The 27,982-nt window shown below is 39.6% G+C and overlaps 1 protein-coding gene across 4 annotated transcripts in view; it reads right to left on the bottom strand.

Moving 5' to 3' along the window:
* The window catches only part of RASGRP3 (RAS guanyl releasing protein 3), a 57,738-nt gene extending 31,713 nt beyond the window's left edge, over window positions 1-26,025 (bottom strand). For 2 of the 4 annotated variants that reach the window (XM_056487435.1, XM_056487432.1), the window contains exon 1: window positions 25,754-26,025. The gene's annotated coding sequence lies outside the window, so the exon portion shown is untranslated. Of the gene's footprint in view, window positions 1-5,575; window positions 5,599-13,734; window positions 13,979-25,753 lie in introns of those variants that run through there. The other 2 variants (XM_056487433.1, XM_056487434.1) reach the window with 2 other exon arrangements.
* Between the last annotated feature and the right edge of the window lie 1,957 nt (window positions 26,026-27,982).

Below are 27,982 nucleotides of genomic sequence, written 5' to 3' on the forward strand. Positions count from 1 at the left end.
GATAAGTAAAATACAACTCTAAATTTCGTCTACATAAATTAAATAAATTATATTCTGTCAACAGTTCAGTATAAGAAAGACACAAAATTAAAAATAAAATAGAATTATAGCAGAGTTTTTCCTAAACATACAAAATTAAAAGCATTTGAAATATGTGGCTATTATTAAAAAATTGATGGCCAAAAGTGGAGTTGGACTTCTAAACAAAGATAACTTTGAGAATCTCTGCCCTCAGCTGTTTTCCAGCATAACACTGAAATGTCTTATTGCCATCCAGCTGTTTCAGGGAACGACTGCCCACTGTAATGAAACTAATAAATAAATTTTTGCTCTATAATGGAATTACAAATCCAATTGAGTTTACTGTGATTAACACAGGCTATTAAGGACACAAGAAGCACACAGTCCTCCAGAGCCAGACATTTTTATTTCTTTACCACTTGGAACTACAGTCTCCCCTGCAAGTCTTTCTGGTAACCCTCCCCATGCTGGGAAGGGATTTCAGGGGATGATCACGAATAGGTGAAGACTGCAACAGCAGTGATACCATCAACACAGACCTTAGCACTCACTCAAAACCCACAGCTTTTTCTCTTTCATTCGGGCAATAGAGACATCCATAATATCCCTACGAACCAAGTCATGGTGTCAGGCAACGTCCTGGTGGTGCAGGAAATGTCCTGGTGACACAGGGAACACCCTGGTGGCACAGGCAATGTCCTGGTGACACAGGCAATGTTCTGGTGGCACAGGCAAAGTCCTGCTCCCGGGCCAAGTGATTGGGCCCTTCTAGAGATCGGCGAGCAGCGAAGGAAGGGACGGGAGCCTCGTGTGGGGTTCCCAAGGGCAGGTTTATTGGTGTCCTCCTCGAAGGGGCAGGGACGAGAACACTCCAAGCAGGGTCGGGGGAGAGGGGTTTATATAGGACAAGGTGGGAAGAGCCAGCAGGATACTGCTTAGAGCAGTGAGACATTATGGGTCCTGTCAGCTCACCAGCCTCCACAGATGGGTTTCCTCAGTACTTTTGAGCAGTGTAATTGTGTTCAACATTTTGGAAGTCTTGAGATGGTGCTATTGTGGATTGTCTTGATAGATTACTTGAAACAAGTATGTAGGCCCTGAGCTCTTGAGACAGATGCAGTCAGGTTCAATACATTGGTTTCTAGAAGAAGTAGGATACCCTGCCAGCAAACTTGTGATCTCATGCAAAAGCGTGGTGTGAACAGGGTGGGCAGCATGAAGCCAAGGTTTAAATATTGGCTACTTGTTTTACTGTTTTAGTAAAACTAAAATACTTCTTCTACTGCTGGAGGCTACTAAGGGGGGGTCCACACCCACAACCTACAGCAGTTTAAATAATATTAAAATGTCAAGGCTGTACCAATCCATGTGTGGGCACTCTCAGGTGGAATTCAGGCAAATTGTATTGGTTACAGGTGCAAGCTAAATCAGTAAGTCAGTTTTAAATAGGCTTAAATTTGACATACAGGGCAATATTTATTCAGCTAAATTAAACTCAAGCAGCTTTTTAGCCAGGCCAAGTTAAATGTGCATGTAGCATTTTCCCAATTTATTAAAAGTGGGCTATTTTCCTTCTACTTAAAGACAATAAATAGAAGCACGTGCAAAGAGTCCCACCTTGATACAGAGGCACTTTTATGGGTCTCAGTTTAGCCATAAACTTTCCAGAGGCCTGCATACAGAAGACGTGCATTCTTTACAAGATTAGGACGTTCTTGGGGTTTTAAATAAGCCAGACCTCCCCCCATCCTTCCTCCTCCAAGCCTACAAAACACATCAGTGAATGCTTGCATTAAACAGCTTCCACCTGGCAGCTGGAGGAGTGCTGATGGGAGAAACTCGACTGGGAAATCCAATCAGTAGCAGTATGCAGAAAAGGAAGTCGAGAAGAAATCAAGAGTCTCGTAAGGAAGTTTAAGGGTACCTTCCCTTGGTACACCGTTCTCCATTATTCTGTCTTAATCATATCCAGGATGAGCTCTTCAGGTCAGAGGTCATCTGCTGCCCTGTACATGTAATAGTGGCTCTCACACACAGTAAGACCCTTTCCTGTTATTGGTCTCCACATGTATTAGTGTAATTACCATCATAAGAATCCCAGATGGGACTGCACCTTTGCCTATGCAGGTACAATCAAGATATCTGTTTGGGCACAAACAAGTCAGCACAATATTAGGTTGCCCACTGTGTGGCTCCTGGAGTTTACTCTCTCCCAGCATTATGTATTTCCTGTAGCTGGCCAGTACCAGTTTATTTATCACAGCACACACGGCTCTATTTCTAGAAAACTCTGAGCAAGTGGCACAGGGGTCAGGTTTCCCCAGGGTGTGACACAGGCAGGACAGGGCAGAGGTGCTGGGCTGTCAGGCAGCCTGAAGCCCCTGCTTCTGCCCAGCCCATGACCTCAGCCATCACATGCAGCTGGCTGCAGGACGGCACATCTGGCTTACCAGGGATGTTTCTTGTATGGAGCAGGGACACAGCACAAGGGACAGATTGTGGCACTGCTCCATGAACACAAGATGCAAGTCTTGCTGCAGGCAGGAGAGGATGAAAATGGAATATGGGAGTCCTGGGCTCATCTGACTTCCCAGTACTCATTCACCTTTGCAGCAGACCTTCAGATTGTAGTTACACAATAAACCACAGCAACTGCCTGCACCCTGTTGCTTTGATTAACTCTTTTTTTTTTTTTTTTTTTTTTTTTTTTTTTTTTTTCCCCAAAGGGGAACTTCAAAAGACATTAAACAACAGAGTGGGGTATCTGTGTTTGAAAAGAGAATAGGAGAGGTACTCTGCTGGTGGCTAGCTAAAGCCAATCCTTTGGTGAGACAACCAGCAGTGCACGAGCTCAGGGTCTGTACTCAGCAGTATCTCTCCACTGCTGCTCCCTTCTTACCCTGGTCCTGTGCTCCAGCACAGTTCTCTGTGTGCCACAGTCCCTTCAGAGGTGCACTTGCTCTTCCATAAAATTACCAATGGGCCAGAGGGTCTCCAGGGAAGTACCTGCTCTGCCACAGAGCACCTCCTTGTCCTCTGACCTTATTATTCCCTCTCTTCTTCCCTCCTCCTATCCATTCTCTTGTTCTCTCCATGTTTCCCTCTCCTCAGAATTTTCTGCCTTTTGTTAAATGCATTTTCCCAGAGGTGCCATGAACTTGGCTGGTGGGCTCAGCTGCATGAGGTCCCTGCAAAGACAGGTGGAAGTGGCTGTGTCTGGTACAGGGCAGCCCCTGGCCTCCTCCCACAGAGACCATTCCTGCAGACTCTCTGCTGCCAAAACCTTGCTATTTACATCTTGTATAGCCTCTAAGGGATGAGCACTTGTGCCTTAGCACAAAAGTATTCAAGTTACAAACACTCAAAATATATTTTATTATGCTTTATTTTGAGACAAGGCTCCACTGAGCTTAATATTAACTTTCAGGAGTCACCCAATCAACACAGAAGGGCATTATAAGCCATTGCAAGCCCTAGACATCTTCCATGGGAACAGAGGTTAAATTAACAGGGCCATAGGTAAGAGACCAAGTGTATATATGGATGCACTCACATGGACTCATGTGTTAGTTCAGATCCACACTCATAAGATCACAGTGTCTTGTACGAGTTCATAAATTAGCATATGGAGTACAATACATGCTGACATAAGATAAAAGAGAAGCTTACAGAAATCATGAGGAATGCCAATGGACAGTCATATGACCAAAAAATTTCAGTGCTCAGAAAGTCACTTGATTAAGACTTGAGCTGCTTAGGTAGCATTTTGTTTAACATTCTTTCTGTGAAACACAACCAAGATGATTTCAGAGACATAACTCCTCTACCACCACCACCCCCAGGTTTTCTCCCTTCTAATTTACCTAAAATAATGCACGGCTTAATAACTGGATTTGTAAAAATAACTAAGGTTACATTCCCTATTGCAATACTAGGATTTTATAGGATTGGTTATCTACCATACTTTAGGTTTGTCCCATCCACTGCTATATTTGTTTCCTCTATTTACTTTGTTGATATTTGCCTCTGTATTTTTAATTCTGTGCTGATGACATCTGCCACTTTCCATGGGTCAAGGTAGTAGAGTTGCCCAGAATGCATAAGGTTAAAAGGGAGAGCTAAGGAAGACTTTAGTTTGTTTTCAAAAGAAGGAAAACTCCCAGCCATACTTCTCAGTAGATTTGTCTTGAGAATGATTTTGCTATTCTCAGTAAAGTCAAATTACCAATATGAGACACTTGATTAACTTGTGTGACAGATTTCTGAGAATCCTTGTGCTTCAGACACATTAGAGATCTCCAGCACCAAGGGAGAGGACAGCAACAGCAGGAAGAGTTTCACACACTCTAACTTGATCTCTTTTCAGAAGCCAAGCAAGACACCATCAGTACCTCCCACAATTTATATTACTGCCTGTAGGCCTTCCAAGAAACTCTTGGCAATTACCTTTGCTATTCACAGACTTGCATAGAGCATCTTTCAAGAGTAATTTTGCTTTGCTAGTCTAGTCAAGTCAGGGTTAAAATACATTTTACACGTGAATATTCACAACTGGTTACACTGTTATATGCCTATAATGAGGCTGGCCCTGTCCAAGTAAAAAAACAATTCTTTAGTTATTAAAAAAAACCAAACACCTGGGGAAGTAATCAACCCTTCAGTTCTGAAAGACAAACCCCCCAGAATATTTTTACCATATAATAATTAATAATATATAAATATATTATTATCATAATAATATTTATTACCACATATCTGTTAAAAATATTGTAGTGTTTTATTATTTTTTACCTTAATCAGCTTTGTTCTCTTCAAGACAAGCCAGAAAAAAAATCGCACTTATTTTTCAATTAGATTACTCAGAAATCCTAGAGCCTATCTGCCTAGACTTTCTTGTATGTTCAGCTTGAAATCTACAACACTTTTTATGTCTTATTTTTAACTAAGCCAAAATTTTTCAGTAGTAACATGGTCCCTGGGTAGTGACTTCTTTTAAGTTGTTAAATATTCCAAGACTTATGACAGTTTTAGAAGTCAGCACTGCTTTTAGTTTCACACACCTTTTCAATCAATGTTAAGCCAAAGAAGAGCCATAAGAGCATGTAATATGTATTAAAATTCCCTAAGTTGGGTATCAAGTTCTTCTCTAACAAACCCATTGCTTCTAAATCAATTTTTCCCATAGAAAAAGCTTTTTCACTCCATATCATTCTGTAATTTCCACTTGTTTCCCACTGTAGACTAGCTACTCATGGAACAGTACTTTCTGGGAGTACACTGGGAGATAGCCACCCTGCAAACATCTGTGCCAGCCTTTGTAATGATGCCAGGAACTGCAGACACATCTGGAGCTCTTCAAGCCTGCCCAGCTCTACAGCCTTGTGCTGGTCACCCAGACAGCAGAGATTATAGCTAAGTGTCCCAAAAAGTAACATTTTAAAACACTCCCCCTCTTCCACTGGCCACCTCTGCAGCTGAGTTGCATCAAGGTAAGACAGAATCATTATCTGCAGTCACAGACATCACTAGGGAGAATTCAACACCTCCCACTTACCTGCTATCATTTTCAGCAATGATGACCATATTTGATTTCTCCCTTTTTCTGCCTTCTGGCCTTTCCCAAACTAGAGAATGACTGCAGTTACTGTACATTGAAGTGCATCTTCATTTCTTCCCCAGTCCTGGTGACCCCTACATTCCCCCACATCTCTCCCCATGAACTCACAATCTACACCTACCCTAGTGTGAGGAGTGGCCTCTCTGAGTAGTGAGAGCAGTTTTGCTGCTGACCTTTCCTTCTGTGACTACAATCAAAACCTAGATTGCCTTCAGAAATGTCTCGACCACATATTTACAGCCTGGGAAGTACTTATCAGTGCAGTAAATTGAAGGCAGCAACTGGCAAAACAATAAAGGCAGGAAGACTTAAGTTATGGGAAACTGGATGTCTGAGATGGAGCAAGACAGCGTGAAAAGGACAGAGGGCAGGACAGAGCTTTGGCTGCTTTTGCTCATTTGGCTGTTACAGTGCATTTGTAGTGGGATAATCCTTTGTTTTCCTTTTGATGAAGGTAGAAAATGGTTCACATGTAGCTGTTACTTCCCCACAGGCCTGTTAATAGGTCCCACACTAGGAGGGTGGCTGGAGCAGTTGCTAATGGCCAGCAGCCCTTCCCAGTCCCTGGTGGCAGCTGCTGCTCATTTGAGAATCCCTGCTCCTTAGGGAGAGAGTGCAAATTGAAATGGCACTCTGGGAACAGTGACAGACACTCATGGTGCAGCCAGACCTGCTGTGTGACCTTGGAGCTCATTGCAGTCTCCTGCACACTCACACAAAGCAGGGTGCCTGGCTTGGGTGCTGCTGTGGCTCTGCAGCTGCAGAAGCCACCAGTGCCTCTTCACTCACAGGCAAGCAGGCTTGCAGGGAGCTGGGACAGTGAAAACACAGCCTGCAGGGCAGGAGAGAGCCAGTATCTCTTTCTTTTTGGAATTCTGTCACCAGAAGCTGGACATCAAAATATGTAAGCAGTTTCTCAGCTCTAGTTATTATTTCTGAGTTTCCCTTAGGAAGATGGGTGGAACAATGGTAACTTCAGATTTCTTAATGATGCAAAGAGACCATTTTAAACACAGGCATACAGAGCTTCTTGGGCCAGTTCAGAGTTTTTCAAATACTAAGCCTCCAACAGAGAAGAGCAGTAAAGAGATTATTAACTGGTTTTAGTGAGTCTAGCTAGATTTTGTACTCTTTTTTCAGAGGTAACAAAGCAGCCATCAGTGAGCTGACTAAACTTTGTTTCCTCACAAAGCAATCTGCTGAGAAACATGCCTTGGTTAGTACAAACATGAAGAAACAGCAAACCTCTAAAACTGTTTATGATACAAGAAGTCTACAGAGTACAGGATGTGAGAACAGTGCCACCACAATTCCTATATTCCTATATCCAAGCTCTTGGCCCAGAGTGAGTTTTATTAATAACCACATGCCTTTCTAACAATAAGGCTGCTTGCAGCCAACAAGTTAAATGCCTTCTTTAAAAAGAGAGTAATGTAAGAATGTACTGTATATAAAAATATACAGAACAGCAAGGCAACTTGAAAAAGGGGAAGGAGCAGCGTAAAAACAAAATCTCAAAGGAAAAAGAGGAAAAGCATCTTACAGTTCCTGCTTTAATAAGTAATACTTCAAACAAGCCACTTTGATATTTATTTTGCTAGTATTATTTTGGCAGTTATGTATTTATTGTATGAAAGTCTGTTTAGCACAGGACTGCAGGTACACAAATATCCCACTTCCATAGCCACAGAACACACTACTATCATAGGACTTCAGAAAAACAAACCTTAATAAAACCTATTGGTTTAATTTGCAAAGTTCTTGTCTCAAGACACAACACTGTAATTCTTTGAAGCTCATGTATGCTAAAGATTCAACATAATTTGAACAGCAACAAGAGCAGCTGCTGTAGCTGTAACAGCTGAGAATCACATACTGCACCCAGTACACTTTTGGCATGGTAGATAAGCCCCTGCAAATTAATTGGTAGTATAACAACTTTGCAGTGGCTAGTTCAGACCATCCCAAACAACTTAAAAGACACTTATTGAATTAACCCAAAGCTGTTTGTTTTGAATTTATAGAGGTCACCCATCACTCTTTACTCTTTAGCATGTAATTTTCAAATTTAAGGACCTTATCAGAATTTCCTTACAGATCTGCTAAACTCCAGTAATTCTATAAAAAAAAAGAAAATCCTGTGGCTATCTAGTAAAGCTAATATCAAGTGAAAAATGTGGTCAAGCAAGGGGAAGAAATTAAAGGGTGAAGGGGTTGGGAAGATCTGGTTTAAAAGCTGATTTAGAGCCTTAAGCACTTGTTTTTCTTCCCCCAGTATTTAGCACTGAAAGGCTGGCTGCTGTTGCAGTCAGATTTTCAAAACAGCTCAATCCTTTTCAAGCTTACTTACAGGAGCAAACTATATTTCTATAAGCACTTGTACCCCAGATAACCATGCTCAAGTCAAATTTCATACCAATTTCTAATTCACTATCATTAAATCAGTTCAAGTATCCAAAAAGGAGATGGTTTTGAAACACAGACACGAAGCAAACTTTAGATAGGTTAATCTGAAAACCATGTCTCTTATTTTAGTTCTGCAATATGAGCTGAGAACGGGATCCAAAAGAAGGATTAGGATCCCAAATCCTGGCTCCCTTTTACTCTTATGGCCTGACTCCAGGGGTGTGTTTCTCAGCCTGCTCTCTCACTTCTCACCTCCTCACCCCAGAAGGTGACTGTCTAGAGCTTGTAACCTCTCTCTGCACTTTTAGTATTAAAGTCTGGGTCAGTAACATCAAGAAACTCCCTGCTTAGGTCACTCATAAATCCTTTTGGGACACAAAAGTCCTCTGCCTTGTCTATGTTAAGCATCCTTTAGTCACACCTGACATGTCAATCCCACGCTACATAGGTGCAGTCATGATGCCCAAATTCTTTTTCCAAGACCTGTGAACAATCCTTAAAGCTATGGGAGGTACAGGATCAGCTCTCCCAGTTTATGGAAGGACTGCAGATCTCATGCTATCTTGGCTGAGACTACAGAGGAGATTTACCATCCTCAGAACCCCAGTGTAATTCCATATGACATGAAGTAGTGAAGTTTCTTTGTTCTGCAGGGAGCAAGCAAGCAAGAACATGACTGTGTAATTTAAGGGGAAGAGCACTCACTCAGGAAGAGGGGGAAAAGGTGAATTCTGCTTCCTGCCCCAATTCCTACTTCAGATAAAAATATACAGACAGTCATTAGGGCAGGGACTGGAAACCAAGAGTTTTAGGAAGGGTGGCAGCTGTTCCAGGAAGTATGTGTTCATGAATTCAGCAAAGTAGAACATGAGTAAGCAAGCTAAAGCAGGCAAGACATCTTTAGCAGAAGAGATTATTATTAGTCTTTTAAGGAAGCTATTTCATGAGCAGCATGATAAGACTGGAAATGTCATGGCTATTCTGATTTGGAGGACAAAAATCACTATGTATCCAGATAGTGAGTTGACTCAAGCCCTAATTCAGCAAACTTCTTCTGATGTAATTTTCCCCACTGGTAATCAATTATGTATTTGCATAAGCTGGGTTTTTTTACTTCTCACTAGCAACACCAGAAATTTCCAAACAAGCTCTGGGCTCAAACATGTTGCTGTGAAACAAACAATTTACTGATGGATGCCACATGAACCAGCACCAAGATGTTGGATTGGGTGGACATAAGTGAATTATGGGTTATGAATAGAAGCCTATCTGTAAAAATGCTACTTCACATCAAGGAAATTCTATTTGTTGAGACCAGAGTTTAAGCTGGAGAAATGTTCATCTTTCTAAAGAACATGAACAAGAGCACAGCATCACAAGAAATGTTTGCTCTTGAGTCAAAGGCAGCCTTATCAACATGTTTAGCAAGCATGCAAGTACCCCCCATACAAGCCATGTTCAGTCTATTTGACCATAACATGTACGACTTACTTAAATTTCAGTCTCTAAGACTGATTCCTGTGTTGAAAATCTTCAACCTGTTCCAGGCCTGAGGGGTAAAATATACTTCAAAAACAATGGAAAATCCTTGTTCACCTCTGAGATCCTGTTCCTGCACACTCCTTCACTCCAGACCCCCTCACACAAGCCCATCACTGCTCTGAGTGGAACAGGTTTCCATAGAAGGGGTTGAAAAGAAGGCAATTTTAACAGGACTGGAAGGAGTTGTATATGGAAATGTATTGATATATATAACATGCAATATCAATATATGTGTATTAAGCTTGGCATGACTTTTGTGGTAGTTCAAGGCAGATGTACTGCTGAATCACTGATACGAAATTTGTGTTGATTCAAGATGATACAGTTATTTTCTCTTTGCAGGAGCTAAATATATGAGGTATCTGATCAAGAATAGGTCAGGTCTCACTAATTTAGCACATATTATTATGCCTGGCAGGTTCTCAAGATGCTGAAGCCCACTCCCCTTGCCCAAGAAACTCCAGATCATTAGTAAGGAGCATATGCATAAATCACAGGTGGGAGAGTACTCTGTAGGGAGAGTCAAACCATTTCATTTATTTGAATGTGGTCAAGGGGAGCAGTTATTCAGAGAAGTGAGACAGCAGATGGCCACCAAAACAACCAGAGTAGTTCTCAGGGGTAATTGAATTTTCTGCTGAGCTGTAAACATCAGCCCTGTGGGTATTTCCATGCACCCACACGTTGATCCTGACCTCACACACACTTAGAGGTTAGCTGAGCTTTCTGATGGGATCTCTCATGAATTCAGCCCAGGATTAGTCTTTGTAGCTGAACTGGACTCACCAAATCTCTTTTGCTGGTGTTGTTGGTGCTTGTAGCTGATAATCTTTTACATTCACTACAAGAGAAAAGTTCCCCCTGCCATCACAACACCTCTATTCTGGTGGTCAGGTGGTTTTTAGATATGTTATCTTACCAATAAGAAAACCTATAAATGAAAAAGTACTACTTCACTGGCTATTCACACTGAATAGAAAAAACACAGAGAAAAGCAATGAAGAGCAAAAATGAGAAGATCTGAGAATTTGTTTCAGGCTTTTTATTCAAACTCTTAGGTAAAAAACCTTGCTATTTCTGGCTTTTAAGAAAGGGCCAACATGAAAACAAATTTATCAAATTCAGCGGTGAAAAGTGAATGTACCATAAATATGTTAAAAGAAAACACTAAGCACAAGTTGTTTATAGTACCTGTGCAAATGTATTGTAGCCAGGCCTGGGTAGCTTAGGGAAAAAAGAAAATTACACAAGTGCCCTTACAGTATTTTTAAAAGTAGTTTCCTCTCTTTATTCAGGAATATCCTGGGAGTGGCTCCTTGGTACAATGGCTTTTTCAACCAGAGAGGGGCTAGCACCAGTGCAGCTGCTCCTCAGCTAGATGTTTTACACAGAGCAGAAATATTCAGAGAACTGCTGGGCTGCCCTGATCATTTCATCAGAGTAAAGGGAAAAGATTTAACAGGAACCTTATGAGGCTCTCAGTGACAAGGGTCTGCACTGAGCTTCTGCACAGGGACAACAGTGTTCCACTGTTACCCAACCTCCTGTACAATGTAACAAAAAAAATTCCAGGATGAACTTCAGTTGTGTGTTGGACTTTCTAGAGACGCACCAAGGGGAAATGCAAGGGCAGAGCACTTCCCTGAACAAAGAATGCTGAAATTTAATTAATGTGCCTCATGCCTATGCAGACCTGCCTTGACTTACATGAACATAATGGAGATGTATATTCAAGAAGCTGAGCATTGTTTTTTATGAGAACAGGATATTATTAAATAATACTAAAAGATGGTGGTACAGAGGTTGTGTTTTCTGCTCAAATGCAAAATCAGTGTGTGCCCCAGTGGTGTTCCATGACTGGTGTTGCAGTGACAGATAGATGACACTTAGAATTCATGAGAAAAGCCAAAAAAGTGAGGAGAGCCTGTAGACTGCACTTATTTCTCAAAGTACACTGGCTGTGTGTAATAGTAAATATTCTTACCAAAATGAGTTAGTGATAAAGATTTTAACAATTACATTCTTGAGAATCTTGTGATGTTGTTTCTTCATTTTGTGGACAGAGAATTTAAAAGTCTAGTTGTGAGTGTTGAATTTAATTCAGAATCAGATACAGTAATGAGAGCTGGAAGCTGTAAATAAAGCAGGGGTTTTTATACTAAACTTTGCAGATCCAAGTGATGAACTTTCTCCTTGATTGTAAATTACCTTTATAACCAACAGTGACAGGCACAAAACTCAGCTCTCCCACCACATTTCCTTAAGACAATTCAGTGACCACTGTAACAAGATGTTTTCAGACATTATTACCTGAAAGCAAGCTCAGTAGTGCAGTTGTCTAATGTTTACTTTGTAATCATCATGTTGTCTCTTTTCTATTACACTTAATTCCCAGCACTGCTGGACAATTAATCAGCTGCACAGGAGGCAGGTAGAGCTGGCTCACAGTCCAGCTGCTGCAGAGTCATGTGGCTTTACCTCAACCTTCTGGCACACAGGAGAAGCAGGGTTGAAGAAGTTACAGCAGGTATGGACTGAGCTCATATCTTTTTTCTGGTGGATTTGGGGTTTAACTTAGGTTTACAACGAGGTCCTTCAACAGTCCTGGACAGTTTGCCTAGCAGAGAGCACTCATTACAAATACAAAATACAGGGTCTGGAAACAAGCACACCATGGCCTAATCTTACTCAAAAAGCAGAATTCCTACAGGTGTGCAGGAAAATAAACTTATTCTGGGATCAGAATAAAAAGTGTCAGGAAACAAGTTATTCTCCCTGCCCCACATGAAATGGAGATGGGACAAGCTGGAGGGTGCTGCTGACACAAAGCCAGGTACCTCAGCACCTGGAGGCTTGCTCTGTTAATGGTGTTAATGGTGTTCCACAGTATCCCTGCGGAACAGTGTGTATCCCTGGCTGCAGTGTGCTGAGAGCACTTCAGTTCTTGGTTCAAAGGCAGTCTACCCTTGGAGACACTAACAGGCAGGAAGCCACACAGACTTCTGGTTTTGTGAACAATTGAAACCAATTGACATTTTCCTATAAAATTTCCAATTAACTGTCAAAATAATAAATTATGGTTTAAAAGAAAATAGAAGTCTTCAAAGAGAAATAACGTTTCTTATGTGAGAAATCTTTGAAAAGCTTGTTCTCCCCAGCTTTAAATGAGGGACTGCATCAACCTGTCAGTGTTTACTCTTAGACTTTCCTCAATAGGACCCCACTGCTCTCTCTGCCCTTTTAACCTTCCCCAGAGCACCTCAGTCTTACCACATATCAAGATCCATCATTCATTCATCTCTTCCCGTTCCTCCTAAGTCTCCCTCCAAAGAAACCTGATTCATCTCTATGTAAATAATTGATCAAAAGTTCCTTTTTATGTATCCTACACTTCAGTTTTAAAAGAAAACTTCAGACTGCAAGGGTCAAAAATTATCAGACAGGGGCATCAATCATTCATGAAGCAAAACCACACAACATGCAAGTACCCAAAAATAAATTGAATTAAGAACCTGGAGATATTTAGGGGACCCTTTTCCTGTTTTTAGGGAGGATTTTTCAATCTTCACAATCTGATTATGCATTATTATTCAGAATGGCTCAATAATATCTTAATCAGTACATCTTCAGTCTTCCTGCATTTCTTCACTTCTATGTTTTCCTTTTAAAAAAATCTCTGCATTCACCCCCAGAAAGTAACAAGCCGTGGGCAATTTTGCTCAGATTGATCACACTGTTTTGAGGGAGTGCCTGTCAATTCCTCACACTAGTACTTTTAAGGCAAACATTGAAATTTCTCTATACTCAAGTTGCATCACGACCTATTGACTATCTCTACAGAGAAAATACAGTCATCATAAACAGCCTCCTCACTCCATCCTCTGAGTAAATAAGCACCATATTCCCTTCCTGGCTAGCATGAGGGCAAAACACCGAACCTGCCTTGTTCCCACAAGACCAAAACCAGTGCTGTTAATCACAGGTCAGAAAAACACAGGCAATCTGAGCGTGAATGACTGATTATCAATGAAGGTTCAAAAATACGCTTCACCCTTTCAAGTATTTTTATGAAAGGTTTAGGATGAAAATGGGAAAGCAGTGACAGTTTAGGAAAACAAAAAAAATCAAAAACAGGGAAAATCACTTACTGTTTTTGGTTCTTGCAGAGGTATTCAACACAAACATCACCCTTCCTTGTCCAGCTGCCAAGTGCTAAAGCATGAAATGAGCAGCTGTTTCCTTCAAGCTGGGGCTGTGTGTCTTAACCAGTCACATGCCCCTCCTGATAAATCTCACTGCCGTGCCAGGAGGTTAGAATCTGAAGATCATTATTCCCCCTATTAGAAAATCCTTTTCATAATAGCAGCCTTTGCTAAAGCATTTGACTGGAAATGCGGTGCTGTGCTCTCCATAACTTCTGGTTTTTGTTGGTAGTTTTTTTTTTTAATGACTAACACCAAACAGTAGATAAGCCTTAATCGACAGTAGGGGCAGCACAAGTGGAAAGTTAAACACATCCTCGCTGATCGCTTGAGGGTTTTTTTCTGACTTCAGACTTTGCTGTGTTTTAATACAAGAATTTAAACAGGAACAGGAAAATTTAAAATACTGTTGTGTTCCTAGTGTCTTTAAGACCAAGCACTCCAGTGCAAAATACATGAACAATCCCACTTTTGGGGATTAGCTGCTCTTAAGGGAAACATTATTATCTTTTGCGTTTGCACAGTAGAGTGATGAGTATGAGCACTGGAGATCATTTTAATTTTGGCATATGGCATTTTCACATCATGGATTATGTGGCTGCATTTTGCCAGACATTGTACAGTCAGACTGAGACAGACCTTTGAGGTGAGGACTATCAGTCTAAACAGAGAGAGCAAAAAAAGAGCATCCTTATCCCCACATTCCCAGATGTAGGATAAATGAAGGAGAAATGCCGAAGTCAAGAAAGGAACAGGTTTTGATGGAATTTTCCAGGGTGATATGTAGTCACACATTTCTGAAATTCAACTGAGACTTTACACTTAACTCCCTTTAGCTTGGTCACACATTTAAAGGTATTTAGGTATTTAAGGACAAAGGCGTACAGTCAATGGTATTTCAAGGGTGGGGTGCAAAATATAATTTTCTGAATTTCTGAAATTCCCATCCCATATATAGGATACACCACGCTGTAACCCTGGCAGTACCACAAATTGGCAAGACTGAAAGGATACAGGCAATTGCCAGACTTCAGTATAGGATGTGTTAATGGTATTTTGATGTTTGGTAAGCAATCCAGACCCTGCAATACAGCATGGTCTTATTGGATTACCAAGGACATTATAGAACATTTTTCTGAAAAAAATCTGCACCAATAGATAGTGCTGCAACCGAGATCTGGACAAATCAAAGGAATTTCTCAGAGCCAGGTGCCTGTTAGTAAAATTGTTAAAATAGACTAGCACATCTAGCTGGCACATTTGTCAGAATCCAATGAAAGCCAGCAAATCCCTGAAGATGAAGCCTGCAGTAACAAAGGGTCACTCGGGTTGCTTCCTTTGACCTTACCCAGCTCTTCACATTATATAAACCAGCACATGGTTACAAAAGCATGCAGCCACCAGTGCTGCCAGCATAGCCTGGAGCAGGGAAGAAGCCCTTGTGCTAATTACCCACGCCTGCTTTTGTGAGCTTCTCCCATTTCTCAGGACTCTGGAGAAACAAGTTTTGAGAGAACAAGCTCCTGCCTTGGAGGAGCTCTCTCCACCCAGCTGGGCATGGGTGTACCCAAGGTGGGTGGCTCCTGTCCCAGCCTGGGGGTGAAGGAGCCACGGGATTGGGGTTCCTGCTCAGAGGGCTTGAGCTCCTCCTGGCCGGAGTAAGGGGGTCAGTGCAGAGGGAGGAGGGCCTGGGAAACAGGGAATGTTTGCTGCAGGTGCATCCTGATGCACAGCCAGCCTGGGCAGCACCTCCACCAGCTGCTCCTCATGTCATCCTGGGAGAATCCAGGGCACTGTCCCAGGCACAGGGCCTTGTGACCCAGGGACCTGCACGGCTGCTGAGGAGGCTTTAGGAAAGGAGGTTGTAAAAACTATGAATTTAAAAATGAGAAACAAGCCTATGAGGAATGAGTTCAACTAAATTTAGGCCACTGGAGGAATGGCAATTTCAAAAAGGGAGCAAGACCTGCCCTGGCAGAACTGATTTGGGAATTCCAGCAGACCCTGGCCATAGATCACAGAACTGGAGAAGGCACTCACTGTGCCTTAAGGCATGGCCCATTGACCAAATGAGTTATCCTTGATAAATGCCATTTCATTTCCCCCAAAACGCACTGAGATCAAGGGTAACAGAACTTTACACACAGCTTTAAAATTACTCCTCAATTTCTTTACAACTTTGTACAAAATTACTCCCTGTTGATACTGAAGAAAAAATGACTGAAATGTGTTCCAAAATAATCTATTTGTCCACAAACACAATTTTTATTACTTTGTCCATTTCTCTGATTATGCAATATCAGCTGCACTCTTTTACATTTATCAGCAGTTGTTAATATAGTTGATTAAATACTGGTAGTACCTGGGCCATTTGAAATAGCACAGAGTACAATGTCATCCTACTGCACTGAATAGCCACCTTTATTTGGTAGTCATGCTCCACATAGGAACATAATTTGGTGATAATGACTGGATGTCAATATCCCATAACTTGGGTTACACTCCCTAAAAAGAAAAGTTGCCTTTGTACTTTCTGAAATAAGTAGACAAATAAATTAATTTTTATGGCTCTGTAATTGCTACCATAAGTTGCAGTTTATGTGGGAAAAAGTTTATCTATCTCATGCTAGACAGACAATTTAAATTCATTGTGAAACAGAATAGAGAAATAATTTGTAATTCCTAAAAATAAAGGTCTTAAAAATTTTGTGGAGGTTTTCTTTTTTTCCTATTCCTTCCTCTTTTTAAAAACAAATACCAACATAGAAAAGAAGACCAGGTAGTTAATGCGGCTACAAAAAATTAAGTGTCATGTTCTTACATCTATCAGATAGCAAATATGACAAAAGTTTTGCCAGTATTCTGCCTTCTCCTTCTGCTGAGAAAACAAATGAAGGCTGGATTGAAAAGGGTACATTTCCTTCTCTATGGACATTCATTTGTGAGTAGAACATGATGATCCTTGTGGCTTCCTTACAACTCAAAAGATTCTATGATTAATGTCTCTTATTAGTTTTTTAAATAAAAACTAAGAGATGAACATAGATTTCTCAGTCATGCTGAAAAAAGACATGAGAAATACTGAAAAGGAGCAAAAAAATTACACTTAAAGTAAGTTAGCACTGAATTGTGATAGGGATATGTGCATGTAAGGTAAAATTTTTAGTGTCACATAGTATGGATAGCTTTTAGAATAGCCTCAAGGAACTAAAGAATGGAACAGTTGTTCATTTTGGTTTGGGTTGAGATCAGGAAGATTTTTGCTTTTACTGATGCTGGATAAATGGATTCAGAGCCTCTCCTTTCTGTAGGAGAGGCTTTTTTTCATGGCTTCTTTTTAACCGTTGCATATTTTTTTATTTTTATTTTTTAATATGCACTTGGCTATGTCTTATTTGTGTGTCATTTAATTTACTGTAGGTGTTTTAATTTAGAAATTGATCACTGATAGAGAATTTATCTCAACATCAGTGCTTTGATACTGTGCAGAATTTTGAACTATGGAGTTATTTTCTGCATTTGGCAATTATGGACATCTGTGGATTGCCTGAATATGTCTCTTTTCTTCTGGAATTTATGGAAAAGGATGTAAGACTCTGAGTGGAGATAAATGTCAGGTTATACAAACTGCAAGTCTGTGTTGCTACCTTTGTTTCCTAAATGGTGGCTGCACTCCTATTTGACTTCAGGCTTTTAGAATAGATGGAACTCAGACCTGACAGACAAACTGCCTGGTTTGCTGGTTTACACCACTGTCCAGATATTATATAGCCTTCACTATCAGCTGGAGTGAATGAAAGCAGACCATGGAAGCCTTCACTAGACAGGATGCTTTATAAATACCTAAGTGTGACTAAAGGGGCTGCTAAAAATAGTCCAACAGCTCTCACACAAAGCTTCCAGCTAAAGGACATGTGAGGGCCATAACAGATAGGAAATTTTGCAGAAAATACTGCATATAAGGCTCTCAACCTTACATTACATTAGATCAGTTTTAAACATTTATGGGCTATATTCCATCCCTAGCAATCTAAGTCAGTTCCAGGTTCTTCAATGCAATGCTCTAGGGGGCACAGGAGTACTGCAAATACCCAGAGCACCTCCCCTTTTGTGCCCAAGGGTGCACTTAGTAGTCACATTACCTCTAAGAGAGTAAGAGTTGAGAGGGTAAGTTATCAAGTTAGGGCATCCCTGGAAATGAGTCCTTCCTTTATATCATCAATTAAATATCATAAGGCAAGCCCAGAGCAGTGCTTAGAGTTAAGGCTGCTGGTTGCTTTTCATTGGAAAACAGTGTCTTTCAGTGGTTTAAGTATATCAGAAAATAATAATTTAAATGGAACTTTGATAGGCTACCTACCCATCTGAAATTCAGAGTTTGTGGATTAAGCTAAAATATCCAACAATTTCTATTGTCAGAAATTATGGATGGAAATAGACAGCTCTAGCCTGTCTTCCCACCACTTTTGGATGGCTCTTAGTTTTCTCCTAAGCACTTGGTCTACTTAGTGGAAAACCTAGAAGCAGTATGCCTGGAATGGAAGGGATAGGAGAGAGATGGAATGGAATGCATTAGAGTAGAATAGAATAGAATAGAATAGAATAGAATAGAATAGAATAGAATAGAATAGAATAGAATAGAATAGAATAGAATAGAATAGAATAGAATAGAAATAAGAATAAGGATAGAATAGAATAAGAATAGAATAGAATAAGAATAGAATAGAATATTTCATTTTGAAGGGACCTGTGAGGATTATCTGTTTGGATGAACATCATCCAACCATGAAGCACAGACCTATAAGAGTAAAGGAGAGAGGATCCAGGAGGTAGAGATGGGAGGTGGAAGGATGAAGCTTAATGACAAAGGTGGCAGGCATCTTTTTCCCTCATTTGCATTACTAGTGCGACCTCCCTCCTTTTCCTTCTTTCCTCCTCTTGATGCCCAGCTTGGAATCTGTGCACTGGTTTGTGGAAATACTGGGCTGCAGGTTAATGGTAATTGTATTTTAACTCACATGATATTTTCTATAAAGAAGTATAGGGAGATACTAAATTTTGGGGATTACAAATTTGACATGAAAAATAGGGGATGGTCCTATTTTTCTTTGTCTTCATTCTCAGATTTAGAAAGGGGATGACAATGACTGACGGCATGAATGTAAACCTCAAACCTACTCAAACAAAAATACCCTCATCCACAAGACAGCCCTTATCACACTCATTCCTGCCTTTCCAAAGCCTACAGTATTGACAGAGAAGCTGGAAATTTATAGTTTCTTCCTTATGTAGGCATGTGTAAGACATTTTAATTATTAAAATTGTTACTGTTATTGTAAGAGCACTGTTCTTTATTTCCAGTTTGCTTTACTTGGTTTTGCTTCACCTTGAAGTACAGAGGTGGACTGAGAAATATAAATTGTTCTGCACTGCAAATGCTAAAGCAAGCTGGCATCTCCCTTGCTAAGAGACAGGGTGGAATTGTGCCTTGCAGTGATAGTAGGCACTAAGGACTACTTCTGTAGCAGTGACAATAGACCCATGATTACAGAAAAACCCAAAAAACCAAAGCAACAAAAGCCCCTCATTGTCTATTACCAGCTAAACTGAATAGTTATATTCCACAGGGTGGATATGCTCATTTCAGGAACAGAGCTCTAAGAGTGTGTTCCAGTAATTCTAGACTTAGATACAGCAGCACAAAAGCACATCTGTCATAAAGGTGTTTTTTACAGTATTGTCTAGATGGAAGTTGAAGATTTCTAAACAGACTTGTGCATTTGGAAGAGATTTGTTCTCTAGATTTCTCCAGCCATCCTCATTGTGAGTGATGTGTGAACAAAGATGGGGCATTGCTGTAATGTTGAATGTACAGCAGCTCTCAGTTTTTGTTGTTTTTCTGCATCTGGTAAGTTTGAGATAATCAGTATTTCCTTTACCATTTAAAAATCTCCAGTAAGTATGGCTTTTTACCACACCTGGTGCAAACAAATACAAGAGTCCAAGGGTATGACATTAAGGTTTTTTTCTGAGTTCTTCATATCATCCTCTCACAGACTTTAAATGAAATTATAGTTGAATAGAAAGTTTTCAATTCAGTGAACATGTTTTAAAATGCATTTATTTCTGTTTTACCTAAAGTACCTATCTTTCTACATTTTACTTGTCTCTCCTATTCTAGGTTCAGCTGCTGTCAACTTTGTCATGTATAAATAATTTCTGAGAATGCTTTTCACTCCAATTTTACAACAGAGAGAATGCAGTATGGCAAATGCATATTACACATGAATAGTGAAAAACATTTTTTCACTTTATTAATTTTGATAAACATATCACCACTAATCAGAGTGGTTCTTGGTTTGTTAAGTCAGTCTTTCCTCAGTGACGCAGCACAGGCTGGTACTGAGTATCTAAGTATCAATTTAGAGCACTACATTCCATATTGCAGTGTGAGATAGTCCATTTGCATGGACATTATAAGAGTGGAAACAATGGAGTCTAGTAACAGACCCAGAAAAGAGCAAAAAAGCAAGCCAATTTCTTTCTTCTCTCTAGAAAAACACCTGACATTTTAAAAAAAAAGTTTCTGTCAAAATACTGAAAATTAATGGACTTCTTGCTTATGAGCAGTAACATTTATGCACTGTAAAGTGAAGCAAGGATCACAAATGCTTACCCTGAAAGAGCTGTCAGGCAGGATCTCCACTAGTCCAACACACTGCATGTTTATCAGTCAGACTGTGTTATCCAGCAGCCTGTCTGAAATCTGCTGCTAATGTCTCAGGATTCATGCTCCCAGCTTACTCTGAGATGAGTGAATTTGCATCCATCTGTGCCTTCCTACTACGTATGAAGTATTCAGTGCAAAGACAATAGAGAGGCTATTTCTTTCATGCTCCTTAGTTGAGAGGAGATTTGCTTATTATAGTCACAACACTCAATATTTTGTATGACAGATCCCCTTGGGGCCAAGGTCTCTATATATAACTGCTGGATTTAGTACACTAGTTTTACTCTGGGCCCTTCTCTGCTGTTAGTTCCAGTTCCATTTCTTTTAGTGGTATGAAGGAATTATCCTCCTCTTTATGTTTTTACTGCTCGTAATTATTGCTTAAGACAGCTACCTCTAATAGAACATATTTGAATGAATAGAACTATATTAGAGTGGTGAGCTGGGTCCAGAATTCCACATAGGCTGTGTTCCAGTATAAAACTACAGCATTATATGAAGACAATATGAATTCTTTTCCTTTTAACAGAGAAATACGAGATTATCCATGAATGGGAAGAAGGTCAAGCAGCATGGAAAAATTCAGCATTAATCCACTTATCTCCCTCGCTTGTTCCCATTTATGAAGTTATGAAATATATTTTGTAGTTCCATTTAGATTGAGTTTGGTTTTTATTGCAATACTGACAACAGGGGGGCCACTTTGCATTTTTCTTTTCCTGGGGCTGTGTGGTGCTGCACTACAGAACCCTTAGAGCAGGGCTGTGTTTTGCCCCATGCAGTTGTTTGAGTTGACTCCCCAACAGAGTCTGTTGGGGACCATTGTGATAAATGGCTTTGCAACCTTTACTAGACAGGGGCTTGGGAAGGGACACTCCAGAGGTGACATCCAGTGTAGAAATGAGAGCAAATTGCTGCAGGGAGTTTAGAGAAGAGCTGGGGACTGAGTCTACCTCTACATAAGGTAGAGTGTTTGTCACTTCCTCCTGCTGCCAAAAGCTGGGACAAGCTTCTCCTTCCCCTAGGGTACCCCTCTGCTTCCCAGGAAGTGCTATACTGGGTAACAAGATTACCAGCCCTGAAACTCCATGTAAATAGGAAAAAGATAAAGACAAAAATACTTCTCAAAGCCAACAGATCTTTTTGTTGTTGTTGTAACCCAAGACATTAAGATACTTGCATGGTTTTTGTCAAGGTGGACTTGTACTTCAAGACAGTCTTACTGGCTCCCTCTCTCTCTCTTTTTATTTTTTTGGTTAGTACCATATGGTGAACATATCCTTCAATGGCACTCTACTGCTGCTGTGTGTTCATACAGCAGAAACCCACTGTTACTAATCCTTGGAAAGGAGACCCCAGGTCAAGTATCCCACTTTTTCTCATCTGTTGTTCAGATAAGTCTTTTAAAGCTGCCTAGGTGTGGCCAAGTAAGAGATTTTACAAATTCATTCTAGATGTATTTTTCTATTTGATTAATATAGCTATGTTTCATCTGTTCCAGAATAATGGCTCCTTATTTTGAACCACAATTTGCACATGGTCTGGGGTGAATGAGAGTATTTAAGGTAAAAAAATATAGCTTCACTTTGGCATAAAAATTGATTTTAAAGAAGGTTTGTTTTTTTTAAACCTTGCTTATGCAACAGTACTTTTCTAGTCCACTAGAAGAGTAGGAAAGCAACCAAAGTAAAGTTAATGGCTTTTTCTGATAGCACAGAGACTTCTGGGAGAAACACTTCATCTTCCATACACACATTGACCTTCACCCTTGTGCAGTAAGTTGGTGCAAAGCCTGCACATTTAATTCCCATTTGAGAATAAAGGATTTGTGTCAGCCTGAACAATTCTCACTGCTGTGGGTCACTACTCATGCATGTAGAGCATGTGATCTTCCCCTTAAACTTTTATCGTGACCATACTACATCCATACTCTTCTGCTATAAGCAGGGAAGCTTTTGGGTTTTGGATAAGAGAAACAGTGAAATTAACATGCTGTGTTTGTACTCAGACTAGATGATCTAATGACTCTGCCAGGCTTTAAATTTTATCAGTCTGTTGAAATAATTTTGCTTGAAATCAATGAGACTACCCGTATGCTTAAATTTAAGCACCTGCATAAACATTTTCACGAGTCAGGATGTTATTCAGCACATAGTTATGAGCTGGGTGTTTTAGACATTATCAAAGAAATTACTTTTTTAACACTAACATTTCTGTTGTGTTGAACAGCTGTGTCTCTTTGTAGAACTATTTTGATGCTGTCCAACATTGAATGTTGATTTCTTGATATGTTTTAACTGGGTTTCTTCTCATGCTCCCTCTTCCCCAGTTGTGTTTTTTGAGTGAGACTACTGCAGACTGTACATGTGTTCTCAAAAAAATCTTGCTTTGACTGCTCCAAACACTTGTAATTCTCTACTCTTTTTTCCCCCTATAATCTTAATGGACCTGATTGTGACTTGCAGCACAAAGCCTCCTTGTAAGAGTGTCTGGTATAGTAGAATAAGGGCTTAGAGAGAAATTAAGATGCTTACACCGGAGCAATTGCATGAGGAATAATAAATCTTACTAAACCTGAACTAGCTTTGCAGGAAAGCATGGCATGACTTGTCACCCAAAGTGCATTATTTTTTAAGTCATGTGATTTTTCTTCAAGTCAGTCAGCTTTCCTGGAACCAGAAATCCACACTGCCCACACAGTAGTGACAGCTGACTGAAGTATTTATTTGACAACCCTAAACCTCTTTAATTACCTGGTGAAATCATGCCAGGGTAGGAAGTATGTGAACCTCAACTTTCTTCTGGTATATCAAATTCTCATATTTAATTTTTAGCTAGGAGCTTTAATAATTGCAGCCCTGTTAGTACTTGTGAACACTCAAAAGTCTTTATGTAGAAAGAATCTCCTGCAGAGTACTTAGAATGAAATTTACACCCTAGCACCTTATAAAATTTTACCACCTGCTAGGGTCTAAGGCCTTCTGAAATCACAGAGTCTCAGAATAGCTTTGGAAAAGCTTTGAGATCATGAAGCCCAGTCTGTGACCCAAGGTAATGTCCTTATCAGCTAAACCATGGCACTGAGTGCCACATCCAGCCTTTTTTTAAACACCTCCAGGGATGGTGACTCCACCACCTCCCTGGGCAGCCCATACCAGTGCCCAATCACTCTTTCTGTGAAGTATTTTTTCCTCATGATCCTATCTTCAGGACAAAACCCTCAGTCTGCAGACTTTGAACTCATGAACATGTGCACTCTTGCAGTTTCGAAACAAGTTTTATATGTGTTTATTAAGAGTATTAATTAGGGAATTTTTAAGTACCATCTCTAGTAATTTTTCCAAAGGCAAATGTGAAAGTACATCAGTACATTTTTGATCACCTTTTCCTGTAAACTACAATGTAACTGGCAGATTTGTAAATTATATTCTCCATATAGCTGAGGAAAGGTTTCTGTTTTGCTGCATTCATGCAAATTCATGCAGAGGTACCAAGCTTTAAAACAATGTGGTGAGTGCTGCTGACCTGCATAAATCAGAATGCTGCAGTGTGTATTGTTTAGTTGTATTGCAGTCACCGTGCAACTGACATCTCAGGGAAATGATTGTATTTATTCAACATCAGAAACTGCAGTGCTTCCTAAATTTTGAAATTAAAACACTATTTTTCTGTTTCTACTTAGTTTTTGTGCAGGGCAATCAGTTACTGAAATTGAAAGCAAGGAATGTCACCTGCATGAGAGCATGCTGTGCTAGTTACTCAAATTGCAGTCCAAAGAACTTTCTCTTGAAAATATCTGTACAAGCTTCTAGTTGCACTGTCATTTTAGTCTTCACAAGACCAGGCTTATAACCACCTAGAACTGAGAATCACTGTACATGCTGAGTACTTTGAAATCTGACAAAGAAAGGCCTTTCCATGAGCCATGAGGCTCACATCTGCTTCATTGGAATTGCTGCTTGGCACCTCCCTGCATTTTCAGCTGGCTGCTGCTGTTTACAGTTCTCCTATCATGGCTTTTCACCTACATGGATGACATCCTGCCTTGCTATCTTCACAATAGCAGACTCTAAACATAATAGCATCCTATGGGGATACAGCAGAATAACAACACATCACACTTCCTTTTTACTCACCAGCAACTTTTTACCATAAACTGCTAATCCTGGACAACATCTGAATAACAGATGAATAATCTGAATAGCATATGCTTAGAGGCAACGTGTTAATGAGACTAATACAAAGGTTATTCTCATAGATCTTCCCAAGAAGATAAAATCTGCATGATGGAAACGTGAGTCTATCATTCTACAGCTTCTATTCTGCTGCCTGCAAATCACAGCAGTGTTTCCTTTGTTAGAAGTGCAAAGGACACGTTGAGAGTCGAAAAAAATCAAACACAGTCTAAAAAAATTTAAATTTTTCCATCTTAAAAGTCTGCCTTGTTGATGGTAACTCAGTGAATTAAAATGGTCTGTACACTGATCTATCTTAAAATGGAGCTTTAATACTGTGTATGGTATCTGAAAATAAGCAGATAAGAAGTTTCCACTCATATTCTACTGTCAGTTTAAATGAGACCTCAAAATGGCATCACATAGTATTGCTATGCAAGCAACAATGAATAAAATATCTTGATTTGATATCTATATGTAGTATACTTTTATGTATATGCATGCACACACACACCAATTACCTGTCATAATAAATTCTAAAACTCTAGAAACTTTCAGGTACTTTAATTCAGGCTAAGTTCCTTCCTTCAAGTGTACATCATAAGACTAATTATCACAAAATTTGCATTATATACCTTATACACCTTATATACCTATATTCCATATTAACACATCTTGTATGGATATATATTTCATATACTTCTCCCTCCCTCTGTCTCTAAATCTATATTTTTGAACGAATGCAGAGTTGACATCATGTTTTCCTTTGGGGCATACATTTACCATAACATTTCTCTAGTACTTAATGACAGCCTATAGGATGAACATGACACAAGTCAGGAAAACAGCAAAATTATATTATGGATTTGTGGCAAAGGCTTCTTTTGCTTAAGAAAAGTTCTGAGGAACTCATAAGTGAATTCAGATTTCTTTATCTAAAAATCAGACATCCTCCCAAAACTTTATCTAAAACTCAGTTTCCTTCTCCAAACTGGCCCAACTGCCTGGCCACACCTGAAAAGAAGAGGAGCAAGCAGAAATGCCAGGAGGAGGCACTTACCTTAATCTGATAGCTATCCAACTTGCATCACTCCCCTTTCTTGACAGAGTTCTTCTCAGGATATCAAGGTGCTGAGGTTTTTGGCTGCCAGCAGTGTCCTGCCCATGACTGTCCTGCTCAGCAGCCCTGCAGAGAGAAGCAGGATTGTGCTCTGCTCACTCCCAGCAGCTTCACTGGGGCTGGGGCTCCTTTCAGCTCAATTAGTTCTAGGTTGTTTGCCTAAATGGCAGCCACACTTCCTTCTATTCTTTCCCAACTTAGTTTTCCTGCCTCCAGTGGTGCTTTTTCCTTTCTTTGGACTATAAATAGGCCTATCACAACACAGTCTATAGCAGTAAGGAAGGCAGGAAATGCATTTAAACAAAGGAAAGATCTTAGGGGGTTTTGCCCTCCCCTGCCAATACAAGTAAAAGAATTTGGTGGGGATTGGTCTGCAGACACAGCTCTCTTTGCATGAGGAAAACACTTGTACAAAAACATGCTAGGATGTCATCTTTTGTACTCCACAAAAAAAAAAAAAAAAAAAAAAAAAAAAAAAAAAAAAAAGAGGAGACACATTAGCAGTAGGCCTTAGTCTCTCAAGTAATTATAAATTCCTTAAGGGATTTAATTATTGTTAAATATTTTTATTTATTTGGGATAGGAGAGCTGGAAAATTATTTTATTTCCCTTAGAAAAGAGGACAAAGTTGGCTAACATGCTTTAAGAAGACAAAATGTGTCTTACAGGATGTGCAAATCTTCCATGGTTAAGAATGACATTTAAAGTCTGTGAATCTTCATTTTGTCTGAGTACTGTCTTCCTCAGTGGAGCTCATCCTGCAGACTAGAAGTGTTTAAGCAAACTAAGTGTGTTTACATGCAGGGAAACAGAATTGCTGTGTATGTATTCAATGAAAATGGCTGTGTATTGATAACTCTCTGATAGCAGCTATGCTGAAATCCTCAAATATGTTCAAATATGAATTAATTTGAGAAAAATAATTATTTTGATGTGTTTTTTTTTTTTTGTTGTTTTTTTTTTTTGTTTTTGTTTTTGTTTTTTTTTTTTTGTTTTTGTTTTTTTTTTTAAGTCAGAACTTCCAATTTAATTATTTTCAACTTAGTGGTTTTAAAAATACATACCAAGCTTCTAAGCCTCTCTCAAGCTTGGAAAAAGAAATGAACAATTTTCACATTACACTCAGTTAAGATGGGAATACAGTGTGGTCTTTATCTGTCTCTATCTCTTTGCCCTATCCCTACATTTTCTGTTGACAAGGGCACGTGCCTTTCCTTCACTTTATGTAAATTAAGTATATCACTGTAAAAACCTTTCTGTTGCTTTTTACATTGATAGTTTTGTGTTAGAATAGCTGTGTGTTTACTGAAGACTCTAATGCATGGTTTGGGATTGGTGATTATTTTAGTGGGAAGGTAGAGACTTGAAAGAAAGCTGTTGCTATATGGATGAAAAAAAAATCTTTCTTCTGTTTAAGATTTGTATCTGAAATATACAGATGAGGGGTCACACTGAAAGTGGTGAGAGTTAAGGACCTGTGGCACTTAAGGAATTTAGAGAACATTAAATCTTTTGTTTTAGACATTATGTAGGCAAGGATCATGATTATTAGCCAGTCAGCTGTTTTATATATAAACTATATAAACTGTGTTAACCTTAGGTAGACTACATGATGCCAGAGCAGTTTATATAAAAATCATCCTCAGGAAAGTTGCCTAGTTGAGAACTTTGCAAAGATCCTGCCTGCCATGATAAGAATGTGATTGATTAAGGAAAAAAAAAAAAAAAAAACCAAACCAAAAAACAAAAAACAAGAAGTGACATACTAGTGGTGTGTGAATAAACATTGTTGTTGACTTTTTGAGAATTAATAATAACCCAGGACCAAGGTTTTCCTTGAAAGTGCTTTTTAAAATAAAGTTAAACCAAAATGGAGTTTTGCCAAAACTCTCTTCAAAATCAATAATTTAATTTACAGAAGGACCTGAAAGTTATAATATTTATGGTACTTTTTTTTTGGTGTTAATAATCATATTTAGGAGACAAATAGAAAGCCTTTGGAAGATGTTGATCTTTGCAGATCATGTCCTACAAACCTGACTAAGAAAAATGGAATTCTTTGTAGTGACCAAATACTGACTTCAGCAGAAACATGAAACCAGATTTTGCTTAAAAGACTGTCATGGAGATGACTGAAGGCAAGCTGCAGTCTTTCTGGCTCTTTTGCAC

The sequence above is a fragment of the Oenanthe melanoleuca genome, chromosome 3, assembly GCF_029582105.1.
Source record: "Oenanthe melanoleuca isolate GR-GAL-2019-014 chromosome 3, OMel1.0, whole genome shotgun sequence".
NCBI classification, from domain to species: domain Eukaryota; kingdom Metazoa; phylum Chordata; class Aves; order Passeriformes; family Muscicapidae; genus Oenanthe; species Oenanthe melanoleuca.